We start from the raw sequence: 15,062 nt of genomic DNA on the forward strand, positions 1-15,062 counted from the left end.
GAACCTTCGACCCTGAACGTTAGTAAGAACAGGCTGTGGATCGTACGGAGTAGAAAAGCGGCGAGAAGCGCCTTCAAAGCGGCGCCATGTCCTGGTGTTCCAAGATGGATTGGATGTCCAACGATTGCTACAGTAGCGTGCAATGTGGTCGGTGTGAGAGCAGTGAAAGCAGATCGGTCTATTATCCGACGTTCTCCATTAAGCAGGGTTCCGGTAGCGGGAAGGATAGCGTGAAGGGTACACCGGAATCTGGTTAACAGAAGCTGAGGTCTCGGTAGTGCGAACAGCGCAAACGGGTGCGATGTCGAGATTTGCTATTTCTTGGCAAAGGACGGCTTGGATGAGGGAGACGGTGGATGCGTTGTCTTGAGGACCGTCGGAGGCGATGTCTGCAGGAGCCATTGCTTCGAGTTCACGGCGAAAGATTCGGGTGACGTTTTCGAACGACGTAGCTTGCGTGAACTTGGGGCTGTCTCCGCAGGTCAAAGTGGCTGCAGTATTAGGCAGACGCGCAAACTGGCGGGTTATGCGACGGTTCTTGGCGTGCTCGAAGCGCTGACATTCTTTCACAACCACGTCGACAGTGGCGCAATCTTTAACGATCAACAGATTGAAGGCGTCATCTGCAATTCCCTTTAATATGTGAGCGATTTTGTCAGTTTCGCTCATGTTCTCATCCACCTTTCGACAGAGGCCCAATACGTCCTGTATGTAATATACATATGATTCGGTCGATGTCTGCACGCGACATTCCAGGTCTTTCCTTACGGCCTGCTGTCGCCTAAATGACCTGCTGAATAACTCTACAAGCTTCAGTTTGCAAACGTCCCAGCTGGTCAACTCCGACTCATGCGTCTCATACCAGGTGGGCGCTGTATCCCGCAAGTAAAATACAACGTTGGCCAGCATCAACGTAGGGTCCCACCTATAGTATTCGCTCACGCGCTCGTACAATGCGACCCAATCTTCAACATTCACCTTGTCTTTGCCTGTACCCGAGAAGGTTCCGGAGTCTCGTGGAGGCAGGAGAATCAGAGCAGGCAGCAGCTGCGGCGGCTGCTGCTGCTGCTGCTGCTGTTGCGGCTGCTGTTGCTCTTGTGGGTGGGCCTGTTGAGCCATTGCAGGAAATTGAAGGTGGCGACCACTTCGAAGTTCCGTGTTGGTTTGCCGGGAAAGCCAGGTAGGCCTACCCCGCACCTCCACCAATAATCTTACAAGGAAACGTATATTTGCAGATATTTACGATGATTACAGGCGACGGCAATGCCTGGCACACTGGCGGGCTGGGACCAGTCTCTATCCACTTCGTAGTCTTTTTTTCAGGCAGGGATCCTCTACTGCTTTATGCCCGAATCCCACTACGGCCTTGTGGCAATATTGTACACCTGCATACAAGCCGAGTTAGGTGTACTAACTGAATGTTCTGTCGCGCGCTTACGCGCGTGTGTGTGCGTGCATTTGTGTTTAGATGTCAGCAGAACGCGCGAAGATTATATTGAATGTTATTATTTGGCTTGAGTATATCTTACCACACGTTCGAAGAGTCGCACTGTAATATGCTCGAACGTGACCCATCAGACCTTAGAACAGTGTCTCGCTGTTTCCAATAAAACGAACCTCTCCCCTACGGAAAATTATCATAGTGATCGACTCTGGGGAGATGTGTTCCTGCGGGTACAAGTATGATCACCACTTGAGCATTAAAGAACATCAGACTCTGCCCAGGCGGCGCTGCGAAAAACGCTGCCACCAGCGCCCCCATCGCCTCGGCGGCCATAGATGGGTAGTGCACAGAGAGCCGTCCGCAAGGAAACGTGCATAGGCCCTCCTCTTTTTTTTGGTTTTGAGGCATGGTTTTCTGAAAATTGAGGGCCTAACAAATTTCTTCTTTTGATCCAACTTCGCTTCGTAAAAGCAGGGGCCTCATCAAAACGAAATGCAGGCGCAACGCAAAAGTTGGTTCATTTATTTAGGCGTGCTGCAACTGGCATTAAATGCAAGCGAGCATCGCATCACATCGAGTTTGATGAAATCACTCCGACGTGCGTTATGTAATCCCTAATTACCTTTAACATGGGCATACACATGATGCAAAAGCGAGGAAGCGCATACATGAACCACGTATGCGATCAGTGGTACAAAGCTCGCTCAGTCCGGCACAAATAGCCCTGTTGATTTTCGCTTTGCAGTTGCATTCTTTATTGATTTCTCACCTCATGTGCATTGAACTGTTTCATTACGTATGCTCGAATGCTCTGTTGATGGTTGCATTCCATTCGCATATACTGCGAATAGGGATACATGCGCGTCCCACTTTCTCAGTGCTTAACGAAAGGCAAAACCGATGCCTCCAAGATAGCTCCTGTAATTGCGGAGACCAACAGCAAAAAAAAGGACACACGATTGGGGCGGTGATCATATTGTGATTAAGCCGTGTGACGCACGTGTTCCAATTTCCTAGAGAAAGCTGGGACTCGGACCCTACAAAGCCTCACGTGCGTAATGCTGTGTGGTGGCTACATCTTCAGATTATCGGTGGTCGTGACGTGTGCGACGCCTGAACCGCCGGGCGTCGCCTAACTGCTGTTGTACGTCTCGCACCGCGGTCAGAGGGTCTGTTAAGCGTCATATTAAAAGTTACCACGGTTCTCCATGAAGGCTACTCTAAACAATAGCAGGAGACCTACATTATTACACTTATTTATGCGAACGACTGTGGAAAACGCGTGTAATTCGCTTACCCAACACGTTCGCAACGGCCTCATTCTCGCCATTCTGCTTTGCGAAAGCTGCGGAAATTGGTAAAACTAAAGTCATTAACGTGTGTGGTTCTTCACAGCAGAACAGTAGCGCAAGATGCGTTTTTTTTTTTCGTAGAGCGCGGAGCTGTTGCGTCTGCTCTTGTTTTCACCATCGTTCAGGCGTGTTAACCAGAAAGCACTTCATGGCAGTTCGGTGACGCGTCCGACTAGAGGAGAAAATTTGCTAGCTCTTTTTCTGAGTGTTCAATGCCTAAATACCTTTGATATTTCCTTCAATCATTCTTTCGTGCGCTCTTGTTCCACCTGGTTGCACAGCAAACTGTGCAAGCGAATCACGTTTTGTACTACTCAATACTCCGTCGACAGGTGGCACAGCGTGTCCACGAAACTTCAGAGTTTGATTCAGTCGCCGAGCCAACCTAAAACACTCGCGGCTGAGATTTCTGCCCGAAATCTCACAGATTGCTAAGCCTTGAGAAATACCGCGACAATGTTTTCCGTATGCAGACATTATTCATTGTGTACTGTGTCACTTACTCATTGTGTACTGTGTAACATTGTGTAACTTTGTCGGAGTGTTTTTCTATGGCGTTACTTCTGTGCTGCGGTGACATTGAATCCAACCCCGGGCCCACTACTCGCTCAGAAGCACTTCTTGACATTGAAAGCTTCCCTGACAACCCTACCGAACAGATGGGCGTTCTCTTCCGGCTCTGAGGGAAGTTCATGCCCGCCCACTCCAAAGTTTTAAATTTCAAGCTGAGGTTGTGGCGGACATAAAAAGTAGTAAAACCAGACAAAAAGCTATTGAAACGAATGTCTCTAACATTCAACAAAAACTGAACGCCCTGGAGGAAACATGTCTTGTGGATGGACTTGGTGCACAAATTTCGGAATTGCAGTGCACTGCAGGTTCTTTAGCCACACTAAATGCTCTTTTGCAGTCGCGCATCGATGAACTCGAAGACCGTTCACGCTGTGACAACTTGTTGTTTTATAGGTTGCCTGACTCAAAGGAAACCTGGCAACAAACCGAAATAAAATTGACTACAATTCTAAACGAAGTGATATCCTCACTTCCACCTGGTTCAATCGAATGGGCACATCGTATAGGCAGTCTTTTTCCAAACAAATGTCATCCGGTTATTGCGAAGGTTGTGAACTTTAAAGTGAAAGAACAAATGCTTTCGGCACGTAAGCTTTTTAAACAGAAAAATATTGCGCTATCCGAATATTTTTGTCCAACCACCCGCATTGTCCGGGAAAAGCTTACTGAATTTGCTGAAAATCAAGCCGGTTCTCATCTCTTTTTGCTGAGTCACAACAAGCTCACCATAAACAAAAAACGTTACACCTACAACGCAAACACTGACCGTATTGAAGGTTTACAGAACAATAAAAACCCTGTTTTACGACAACCCTTCACTGCGTCTGCGCCTGTCCTTGAAACTGCGGCATAGGGAAGCGATAGGGGTAATGAACGAACGTTAACACATAACTATATTATTCACCAATGCGCGCAGCGTCGTTAATAAAAAAAGATTAACTGTCATCTGCATTAGATTCTTGCTCTGCGGCTGTTGTCGCAATCAATCAAACTTGGCTGTGTAATATTATTCAAAACTCTGAAATTTTCCATGACGCCTCCAGATTCAACATCTACCAATGCGACCGCACCGAGTCTCGCGGTGGTGGCGTTCTTCTGGCCATTTCGAACGAATTTTTTTCATGAAGCATTTGTATAAGCAGCAATTTCGAAATAATCTGGGCCTCGGTAACCATTGACCATAGAAAGTTCATCCTATGTGTTTGCTATAGACCCCTCTCTTCATTGCCTTGTTTTACAGATTAACTACATGACGTCCTCAATATTATCTGCACACAGTTTCCTTCTTCCTCCATCATCATTCTAGGAGATTTTAACTTCCCTAATATAACATGGTGTACCACCTCTCCCACTGTAACCCCATACTCAACTGAAGCACAGGAATTCTTGGATTTGCATTCTGTCTTTTCCCTCACTCAACTTGTTACCCAACCCACTATAGGCTGTCCTCAACCGCATCTAATGCAATTGACCTAATTCTAACTAATACATCTGATCTTATCTCTGCTGTTACTTGCTGTCCAGGAATAAGTGATAACTTGCTGCTCAATTTTCACATTAAAACTACTGCTTCAGCGCGCTCTAAAAAGGTAAAACCATTCTAGAATACAACAGAGCCAACTTCGATGCACTCAATAACGAACTTCACGAGTTTACAGATGTATTCTTGAGTACACTTGACAACTCTGTAGAAGTTAACTGAAACAGGTTTGAAGCTAAAGCTCACGAACTCATAGATAAATACAAACCAAAGCGAGTCATCACCAAGCATGCTCAAGCAACATGGTACAACGTCAATATCAAGCGTCTGTCGAATAAGAAAAAACATTTGTGTCACATCGCCAGTCGCTCACCTTCTAACTCGCGTTGGGACGCGTACAAGATTGCTTCCAAAGATTAAATTTCGGCTATTAAAAACGCTAAACATAAATTTTATCTAATGTGCTTCCGTCTCTGCTTTCTTCAGACTTGAAAAATTTGGCGTACCACAAACCCTCCTTCCGATGACACCATCACCTTAAACGACACATGTGGCAAACCAGTTCTCAGCAATGTTTGTGCTATGCTTCTCAACAATATATTCGTAAAAAACTTTTCCGCGGCCTCCACCTCAAGCACTCAGTTGCGCAGCTATGCCTTCAGTACAAATCGATGTTTACGGTATCTTTAAACTTATCACTCACATAAATAAATCCTCATCTCCTGGGTTTGATGGCCTAAGCACAAATTTTTTGAAAAACACTGGTGTTTATAATTCTATCATATTAACAAAATTATTTCAGCAATTATTGGCCACGGGTACGCTTCCTAAGAAATGCAAAATAGGAAAGGTGATTCCAGTTTATAGGTCCGGTAATAAAAATATTCCATGTAATTATCGCCTCACTTCTCTAACCAGTAACAGCTGCAAAATACTAGAACATGTCATCTACAGTAATTTGGTTAACTGTCTAGAATCCAACTCGTTTTTCGCAGCAGCTCAACACGGTTTTCGCAAGTCGTACTCCCGTGAAAGCCAACTAATTTACTTTACTCATAAATTTCATCAAATTTTAGTAGGTCTTCGCATGCTGACTGCATATCTTTAGATTTTTCAAAGGCAATCCATAAGGTTTCCCACGGGCTACTACTTTCCAAAATAAATCAATTGAACATTGACAGAAGTTTTTTGACTTGTATTGAAATTTTTTGACTAACCATTCGCAGTTTGTTGTCGCTAATTAATCTTGCTCTCCATTTGACCCTGTGTAATCAGGTGTGCCACAGGAATCCGTCCTTGGGCTCCTTTTGTTTCTTATTTATATCAATGACTTGCCTTCTTTGTTGAAATCTAATGTCCTTTTGTTTGCTGATGACTGTGTTATTTTTTGTGAAATAGCCTCTGATAACGATGCTACCATTTTGCAGCCTGATTTGAACTCTGTCGTTAATAGATAAAAAACTTGGCTAATGGAACTCAACACTAACAAATGCAAGACAGTGCGCGTTTCTCATACTAAAACCAACCCATCACAATATTCTCTTAACAATATCTAATTAGAATCAGTTGCTTCCTACAAATACCTTGGCATTCACATTACCACGAACTTAACATGGAACTGGAACTTTCATATTAAGCATATTGTTAACAAAGCTAACCACATGTTGGATTACTTGCGCTGCAATTTTTTTACAGCTCCCTCATCAATCAAATTATTGCTCTACAAAACATTAGTTCGTTCCAAACTGGAATATGCATGCACAGTATGGAACCCATGTCACGTAAAACTTATAACTGCATTAGAACTTGTTGAAAATAATTCTGTTAGATTTGTGCTAGGCAATTACTATCGAACCGCGAGCATTACTAGAATGAAATCTGATTTAGCTTTCCCATCTCTCTCCATTAGGCGTCAAATTTCGCCACAAACTTTTTCATAAGCTGTATCACTACCCCGTGCTGCGTGGCGAGCTTCTACCTAGGCCACACTATCAATCAAGTCGTGTTGACCGTGTGCGCAAAGTTGGAATTGATATGTGCAAAACAATGCATTGCTTTCATTTCTTCTTGCCCCGGACATGTCGTGACTGGAATCGCTTTCCTTTTGACACTGCATCCATTAATTACGTCCAACAGTTTCGAAATGTTCTAGCTAACATTGTATAATCAGGAGTTCTTCTAATGTTTTTTAATTACATTGTGTTAATTATGTTATTGTATGTTGTATCGTAACATCTTCATGCTTTCTTTGTTGTTCCTTGCTCTCACACCACTCCCCATTGTAATGCTTTTGGCTCTGAGGGTATGATAAATAAATAAATATATAAAAAGCACCCAGCAATAATATTGTGATAGTAGCAGCGCTTATATAGCTTATAAATCATGTCAGGGTGAAGTGACGAAAAAAAAATAGGTTGAGTAAGTGGCAGTAGGGGGGGGGTGTTGGACAAAAAAATTGCGGGTGTTGACCCCCCCCCCCTTCCGGCTATGCCACTGAATTCAATATGCTATGCCGAGGAGTAAGAATGACAGTACAGTAGACACTTGCCATCAGTTAACTTGAATGAATCATGGTTTCTTGCGTACCATTAGCATTGACGCGACGCGCTTTAAGTCTGTGGCCCGGCGCACACTGGCCACCGCCGACAGCCTCCGCGCGCACTCGTCGGCACTTCGCTGACTCATACGAGCAAACACAGGCTCATCGTTCGGTGCACCTTAATGAAGTAACACCATGAGACGCTTTCGTGAACATGCAGTAGCTTTAAGCTATCGGCTATGTAGTTCCAGATATCGGTTTACATAAGCAAATCAGCCCACTCTAACACGGCAGGCACACCACAGCATATCGTCGCTTGCGCATGAAAAGGCACCTAAATCAATCAACTACGTGCATCCTTATCGAGCATTACACTCTATATAAAGCTTCGGCGCACGTTAACCCGTAGAAAAAGTAACGGCTATTGCACTCGGTAGTAAATCAACTGCCCCAGGTTTCCGATGGAGGCGGAAATGTTGTAGTCTTGTGTGCTCAGATTTAGGTGCACGTTAAAGAACCCCAGGTGGTTGAAATTTCCGGAGCCCTCCATTGCGGCGTCTCTCATGAACAGATGGTTCATGAGAAACGCCTCTTTCTGTATACCCTGTCCTTTTTCCTTTGTTCGCGCGCTGAAACATCTTGCAAACAGATGGTGGTTTTGGGACGGTAAACTCCACATATCAATCATCTGCCCTTAGTTCTGGGTAATTTTTGTGTGTAGTCTTTTCATTGTTGTAAATTCTGGAAGATGCTTGGAGTCTTGGCATTAGTGGCATGTAATGCGTGGATGACAGCAGTTCCCGTCTCGTGAAGACGGAAGGTGTAGTTAATGACGAAAATCGTGTATGTGTTCAAACTACGACCCGTGAAGGGGGACGGCATGCTTTCTTTCAACTTTTTTTTTTTTACCATGCGTGAGCGCAGCACATCGTAGCGTAATGGTAAAATACCCGCCTCGTATTACGTAGGTAGCGAGTTTGAGCCCCACTGTAGAAGTTTTTTTTTCACTTTTCCTTTACAGTATGTGATCAGATTTACCTCATTCATGTAACAATTTGTGTGATAAATTAACTTTTAGCGACGATTTAGATGTTGCCGCTGTTTTTGCTTTGAAGATGCTGGTATGGGCGCTTCGGTAGTGGCACTTCCGAAGAATGTTCATGATCGCACAAGCATGCTTTAGTTACCACAGAAAGTTATCCTAATTCTTGACGCATTAAACTTACATCTGAGGCACCTACACTCAGAGGAGTATGGCTACGAGACAGTTTATTGCTTCGCGGCGTCGGCGGTAACATGCAAGTTTTAGGTCAGCAAGGACAGAGTGCCATATTCCATTCACGCCTCATCAGCATGAGAGTTGCATAGATTGGGAACTCCACTTGAGTAGCAGAGAGTTCGCATACTCTTTTACTCTGCATTCAGCGAAAGAGTGTGTTCCGTGGCCAACTCTGCCCTACTCGGCCACGGAGTTAAAGAACTGTGGGGAGAGTGAAACAGTCACTTTGCTCTTACAGTACCCCCTAAAAATCTGTGAGTCTTATAATTGCATCAAGGGGAGTGAAAACGCGACGGTCGTGTTTTGGTCACTCGAGAGACTCGTGATCGGTTTCGAAGGAGTGAGGCTCGAACAGTTAGTGCTTTGATCACACGGGTGTTGTCGCGTGCTCCCTATCTTGACGGGTATCAGCAGGTGGCTCAGTATACCATTTCATATGTGGCGTTTTCACCTCTGTTTCTTCAATATCGATGGACGCACGAAGGCAGCTTCGCTCGCCGCAAAGGCCGCGTATTCTCTTATCGCAGTTCCCTGAGCGGCGCGTTGCGTGATCAGGCACACAGTGCGTGGCTCCGCCTTGCGGGTGTCATTTGACACTGGAGGTACTTCCCCATTGCAGTAGCGTGTGCCCATTTCCGCGGCGTTTTCCTATTGCACGATCGTATACAGGGTGCGAGGCTGAGTGCGTGGCTCGAGCCGCCCAGCCCTGTTCAGAAGGAGCTAGTTCGCCAGATCGGGTTATGCGGGAATCTGTTGCTCCAGTTCATCGCTAGCCTTGTATACCTTATTTTAGTTATTATCGCTGATAATGATAGGTGGGGTTGAACTTCCTAAAACTACTAATGATTATGAGAGACGCCATAGTGGAGGGCTCCAGAAATTTCGTGCACCCAGATCTCCAGATCGTGCACCCAAATCTGATAGTTGTTATCGCGGATCACTTGCAAGTCCCACAATGGAAAACCCGCAGATAGTCAATGCCGTGTCTGCATTCACAGGTTGTCCCCGCTGTAGCGACGGTTGCCAAGAACACCGCAATTCGTGCATGTAATCCAATGCATATGCTCCATAGAAGCTGACCTTGACTTTTAGCGTCGTCAGTCACTACAGCCGAGACTGCCTAGGTGCCTTGATGAACCACACAACAGATGTCAATTTCATAAAAGCGTTCCCGATCCCTTCTTGTAGTTTTTGCTCATTTATTATTTTGTTTAGGATTTAGCTCATCGAAATCCGGCAGCCGCATGAGTGGCTTAGCTCCCCAGTCGAAAAACTCACCAGGCCGTGTCTGGTGTGTTTTTCCCGTTCACACCAGAGTGGGAATTCAGGCATTGTTTCTGGCGTATACAGCTGGTCCGGTGCACATGGTCATTTTCTGGTGTGACACGGACTGGTGTGTTTTGGCAAGACCCGGGCTGGTGTGTTTTCGGAATCCCGGACTATTATGGTTTGGTAAGAACCGGGCTCATCTGTTTTTGCAAGACGGGTCCTCGTGTATTCCTTCACTTTACCCCATTGAATGCATCGTGGATGAAAACATGCACTTTTACGCGTCCATGCGCAAATACAGCAGCCTTGCACAGTAGTGTAGGACTGAAAATGAGTTCTCTGTTTATGTTTTTTTTTCTCATCTCAGCTTCTTCTTTGAGTTCGCCTGCGTTGCTTCCTTCCCCACAAGGCTTCAGGCAGCTCTGCAGGGCATGGAAAAGACGAACAATTTATTACAACATTGCCCAATTTGAAAAACTAAGGTAAATACGTTTGTTGCAGATTTGTGCTCTGACTTTAAAAAAATAACAGTGTGCAAATAATTGAACTTTCAAACATTTTTCGAATAGCACTTGCAAGCCGACTATTTTCGACTGAAAGTTTTACTATTGGAACTTCCCAAAGACAATGCAATGGACTGCGGCCCCTTGAGATTTTTTTTAGTTGCTTTACCTCACTACAATCACACTTTGCGGCAAAGCTGCCTTTCAAACCATGGTAGCAAATGCATTGATTCGAGAAAATGCTGGTTCAAACATAGAGATGCACTGTGCCATTTTAGTCACCCCTTCAAGCTTATTATTATGCTTCACTATGCTTCACTGCTTCATGGGCTACTCAACGGGAATAATGAGATTGACTCATGAAAGCACTGGTTCAAACCTGCATGGCAGGGGTGGAAGCTTTACTCAATGTTTCAGACCAAAAGGGCCAAAATAGTTGTGCGAACCATCTCACTATCTGAAATTTCAGGTGTTTTATACACAGACATCTGCAGGGCGGACCAGTAACTCCAAATTCGGAAGGAGCACGCCCTTGTCCACCAAATCAGAAAGGCCTCCACAGAAGTTGATGTGGGGGAAAGGAGGCACCTTTCACGTGTAAACTGCTGTCGACACCACATTGGTTGCACCGAACACGATAAATCAATGCAATTAGGTCTGCAATGTTTCATCTTTGATAAAACAAGGGAGCACCTTCCCTCCATATCTCCACTAACCAAGCGAAAAAGAAACAATGCCATAATACTATCCCACAATAATGTGCTTATAAATATTTTGCAACTTTTCTTCTGTAACTTCACTTGAAAGCATTAAAAATATTCAAAAAATGTTCAAAAATATTTTATTCACACTCACACTTCGACATTGAAATTCATTTGGCACAAAAAAAATTTGCTATTCGCAGAGCTCTAAAAAGATAGAGAACACAAATTCATTTCTGTTTATTGAGAAATGCCTATCGCTGAACTACAGGAGTTCATTATACGCTCACTAAAGAAGCACAAGTAGTAAATACACATTTGCAAAAATTTTGTGTGCTTCTCATGCAGTCTAACCAGCTGAGGAACTCAATTTTAAAAGTAGGACTACCGTTCAAACAAACCGGAACTAAGGGAAGGCTCGCACATTATGAAGCAGCAACGGCTGGAATGTCAGTACAATAATGAATCACAGTTGAGGTTTTCCTTCCGCAGACAACTACATACGATGAAGAACATGCAACAGGTAGATGTCGCCTAAGTTTCAACAATACCAAGTTATTTTTGTATGCATTTAATGACAAAAGCAAAGTTGCAATGCCTGTCAGCAATTCCCCCCTCAGGCATGTACAGCCGTCAGAAGCTTTAAGTTAAACGCTCCGATGCGTGGCCTCGGCTCGCTTGAACTGAGATCAGCGCCACCAAGCGTTCAACATGATATGCATGCGGCAGTTACCAGCCGATGTAGCGCCCATCGGTTTCAATAGTAAATTTATGTTTCAAGTCTGCCCGACTCACTTCGCATCCAGTTTTAGCCACGTTTCGCTTGTGGCTACGTTATGGCGTGCGCCCATGGCGTTCCATGTTCTATGCTTACCTCGACAATGAACCACTGCGTGTGGCAGCTTACCCACCTTATGAGTTTGAATTGGCAGCAAAGAACGACTTGTATAAATAGCAGAGCAAACGCATGTTCATGGCGTTTGTAAAAGTTGCACAATAAATAAATCTCAATTGTGTTGGCGTTGTTCATGTTCTGATTCAATAAATTTCAGACAGCGTCTATTGAACTGTTCTCGCAATTTATAGTGTGCCTTTCTGTTCGGTTTTACAAAGAAAAAATGAAGAATTTTCTGAGAACTCCTTTCATTTAATGCTGACGAGTCCGGTTCTCATACAACAACTCAAGGCTGTCCAGAAGGCCCACGATGCGGTGGTGAGGCTGGGCCTCTCCGTCCCCCTGCGTGGGAGCGGCCCGCGATCCTACCCCTATAAAACGGGGGTGCAATCCTTAAGGACCCCAATAAAAGTTTTTCATCCATCCATTTCTGTTCGGTTCACGCTGCACGGAAGATGTCGTATGGAGCGCAATGTTTGTGCGTGTTTTCTGCAAGAAAGGCTCATAAATACAACGCAAACAAAGCAATTTCGCATGTCTATAGTTATTGCATAAAAGCCTAAACTGCCATCTTATCTTAAATTCAAATCGTAGTAGACACGCTAAAGTCCATGTATTGTAACCCATTTAAATGTTGTGCCCCAAGACTGCATCTTCCGTGCAGCGCACACCGAGTACAAAGGCACGCTCTAAATTGCGAGAGCAGTTCGATTCACGCTGTCTGAAAATTACTCATTCAGAACATGAACAACGCTACTGCATTTGGTATTTATTGTGCAGCTTTGACAAACGCCTTGAGCGTGCGTTTGCTCTCCCTTATATATGTGCAATTCCTTTTCACCAGCAGCTGCCAATAACACGAAATGTGCGTCAGCTGTCACACACAATGGTTTTTTGTTAAGAAGAGAGAGAGGGATAAAGATGCAAGGAAAGGCAGGGAGGTTAACCAGACGCACATCCGGTTTGCTATCCTGCACAGGAGAAGGGATGAAGGGGAGAAAAGAGGTTGCAGAGAGATGAGAAGGTACACACAATCCTGAGCCCACTCGGGGAGCACACACAGTCTACAGGCGGTCGATCAGGTTTGTTGACTTTAGGTAAAGTAGCAGTGCTTTAGTCGCTTTCTGCGCAACTGAGGCAGATGCCCAAGGTCCTAGTATATTCTGCACACAAAAAGGTCCGGGGTCAAGTTGATTCAAAACCATCTGGAGCTGGCATCGCTGTTTGTCGTAGCAAGCGCAGCTGCACAGGACGTGTTCGATGGTCTCTTCAGCTCCACAGTAGTCGCATGTAGGAGTGTCTGCCATACCAATGCGAAAGGAGTATACCTTTGTAAATGCAACACCCAACCAAAGGCGTCATAACAGTGTCGCATCGGAGCGGGAAAGTTGTGATGGTAGCTTTATCATGAGCGAAGGATCCAGTTCATAAAATTGACACCTTTGGAAGCTGGTAGACGACCTGAACGTGCGTGTGAGATCTCGAGCCAGCAGGTAAAGTTGTCTTGCTTCATAAATCCTTGATAGAGGAATCGGGACTACACGGGTTCCTTCATTGGCTGAGCGAGCTGCATCATCGGCTAATTGATTTATGGTAATACCGGTATGTCCAGGCAGCCATTGATATATAATATCATGCCCTCGTGCTAGAGCTTCATGATGGCAATGTCTTATTATTTCTTGTACCAATTGTTCATGACTCCTCCTACGCATGGCAGACTGCAAACTCTGAAGCGCTGCTTTCGAATCACAGAATATGACCCTTTTTCCTGGACGTTCTTGAACGAGATATTGTAAAGCAGCCCTTATAGCAGCAAGCTGTGATGTCGTAGATGTAGTCATATGCGACAACTTAAACTTGATTGTTATTGCTGCAGCCGGAATTACAGCGGCACCTGATGAGCTGCTGGACAAGACGGACCCATCAGTGTATATCTGCGTTCGGTCCAAGTACAACTCATGTAATAATAGCAGTGTTGATTGCTTCAATGCTACTCTGGAGTGATTGCTTTTCTTTTTGATACCCGGAATTTCTAGACGTACTTGCAGCTGGTCGAGGCACCACAAAGGACATGTCATTCTCGCAGCTTGCGTATATCCTGATGGAATGCTGTTTAGGTGCTCGGCTATGACGTCTGAAAACGTAGCACGTGGTCTTCCGGAGGGTAGAAGGGCCAAGTGGTGGTCGGGGACACGGCTAGCATGTCGAATGTGCGCTCTGAAGCAATCCAAAACTCTATATGTCCTGAGCGGATGGTCTTTGGTAAGCATGATTGTGGCATAAGTAGAAGCGCGTCGGGGCAGTCCTAGGCAGATACGCAGAGCCAGACCCTGCAAACTTTCGAATGAATGAGTATTGGACATGCAAGTGTTAGTCAGTACCGGCAAGCTGTAGCGCAATAGACCCAGAAATAGGGCCCTGTACAGCTGTAGCATGGAGGCCACAGAAGTACCACGTGCTTTCCCGCACAAGAATTTCATTATATGCACAATAGATAGCAGTCTCTTCTTTAAGTGCGCATAATGCGGGCTCCACGAAAGACTTCTGTCGGTTACTATGCCCAGGAAACGATGCGTCCGTGCATATTTGACACTCTGCCCATTGATGTAAACAGGGTATGGAGTCATTAGTTCGCGTGTAAACGCCATCAACGCGCACTTCACAGTTGATATAGTTAGGCCTTGTTTCTGAAGGTAGGCTGTTGTGAGGGTTGCTGCCCACTGTATTCGTGCACGTACCTGAGGGCGAGTAACTGCAGCACTCCAGAGGCAAATATCATCGGCTCATATGGATAGGCACACCGACTTTGGCAGAACCTTAACGAGTCCAATGAGGGCAACATTGAACAATGTGGGGCTTAAAACACCTCCCTGAGGTACTTCGCAGTAGGTGTAATGTTCAGCAGTTGTACCCTCATATGTTTGCACAAAGAAACCTCTGCCAGTTATATTATCTTTTATCCATTGAAACATTCGTCCACCAATGCCCATTGCTGCGAGAGAAGTGAGGATGGCATCGTGAGCTACA

Source organism: Rhipicephalus microplus, chromosome X (genome assembly GCF_043290135.1).
Source record: "Rhipicephalus microplus isolate Deutch F79 chromosome X, USDA_Rmic, whole genome shotgun sequence".
Taxonomy (NCBI): Eukaryota; Metazoa; Arthropoda; class Arachnida; order Ixodida; family Ixodidae; genus Rhipicephalus; species Rhipicephalus microplus.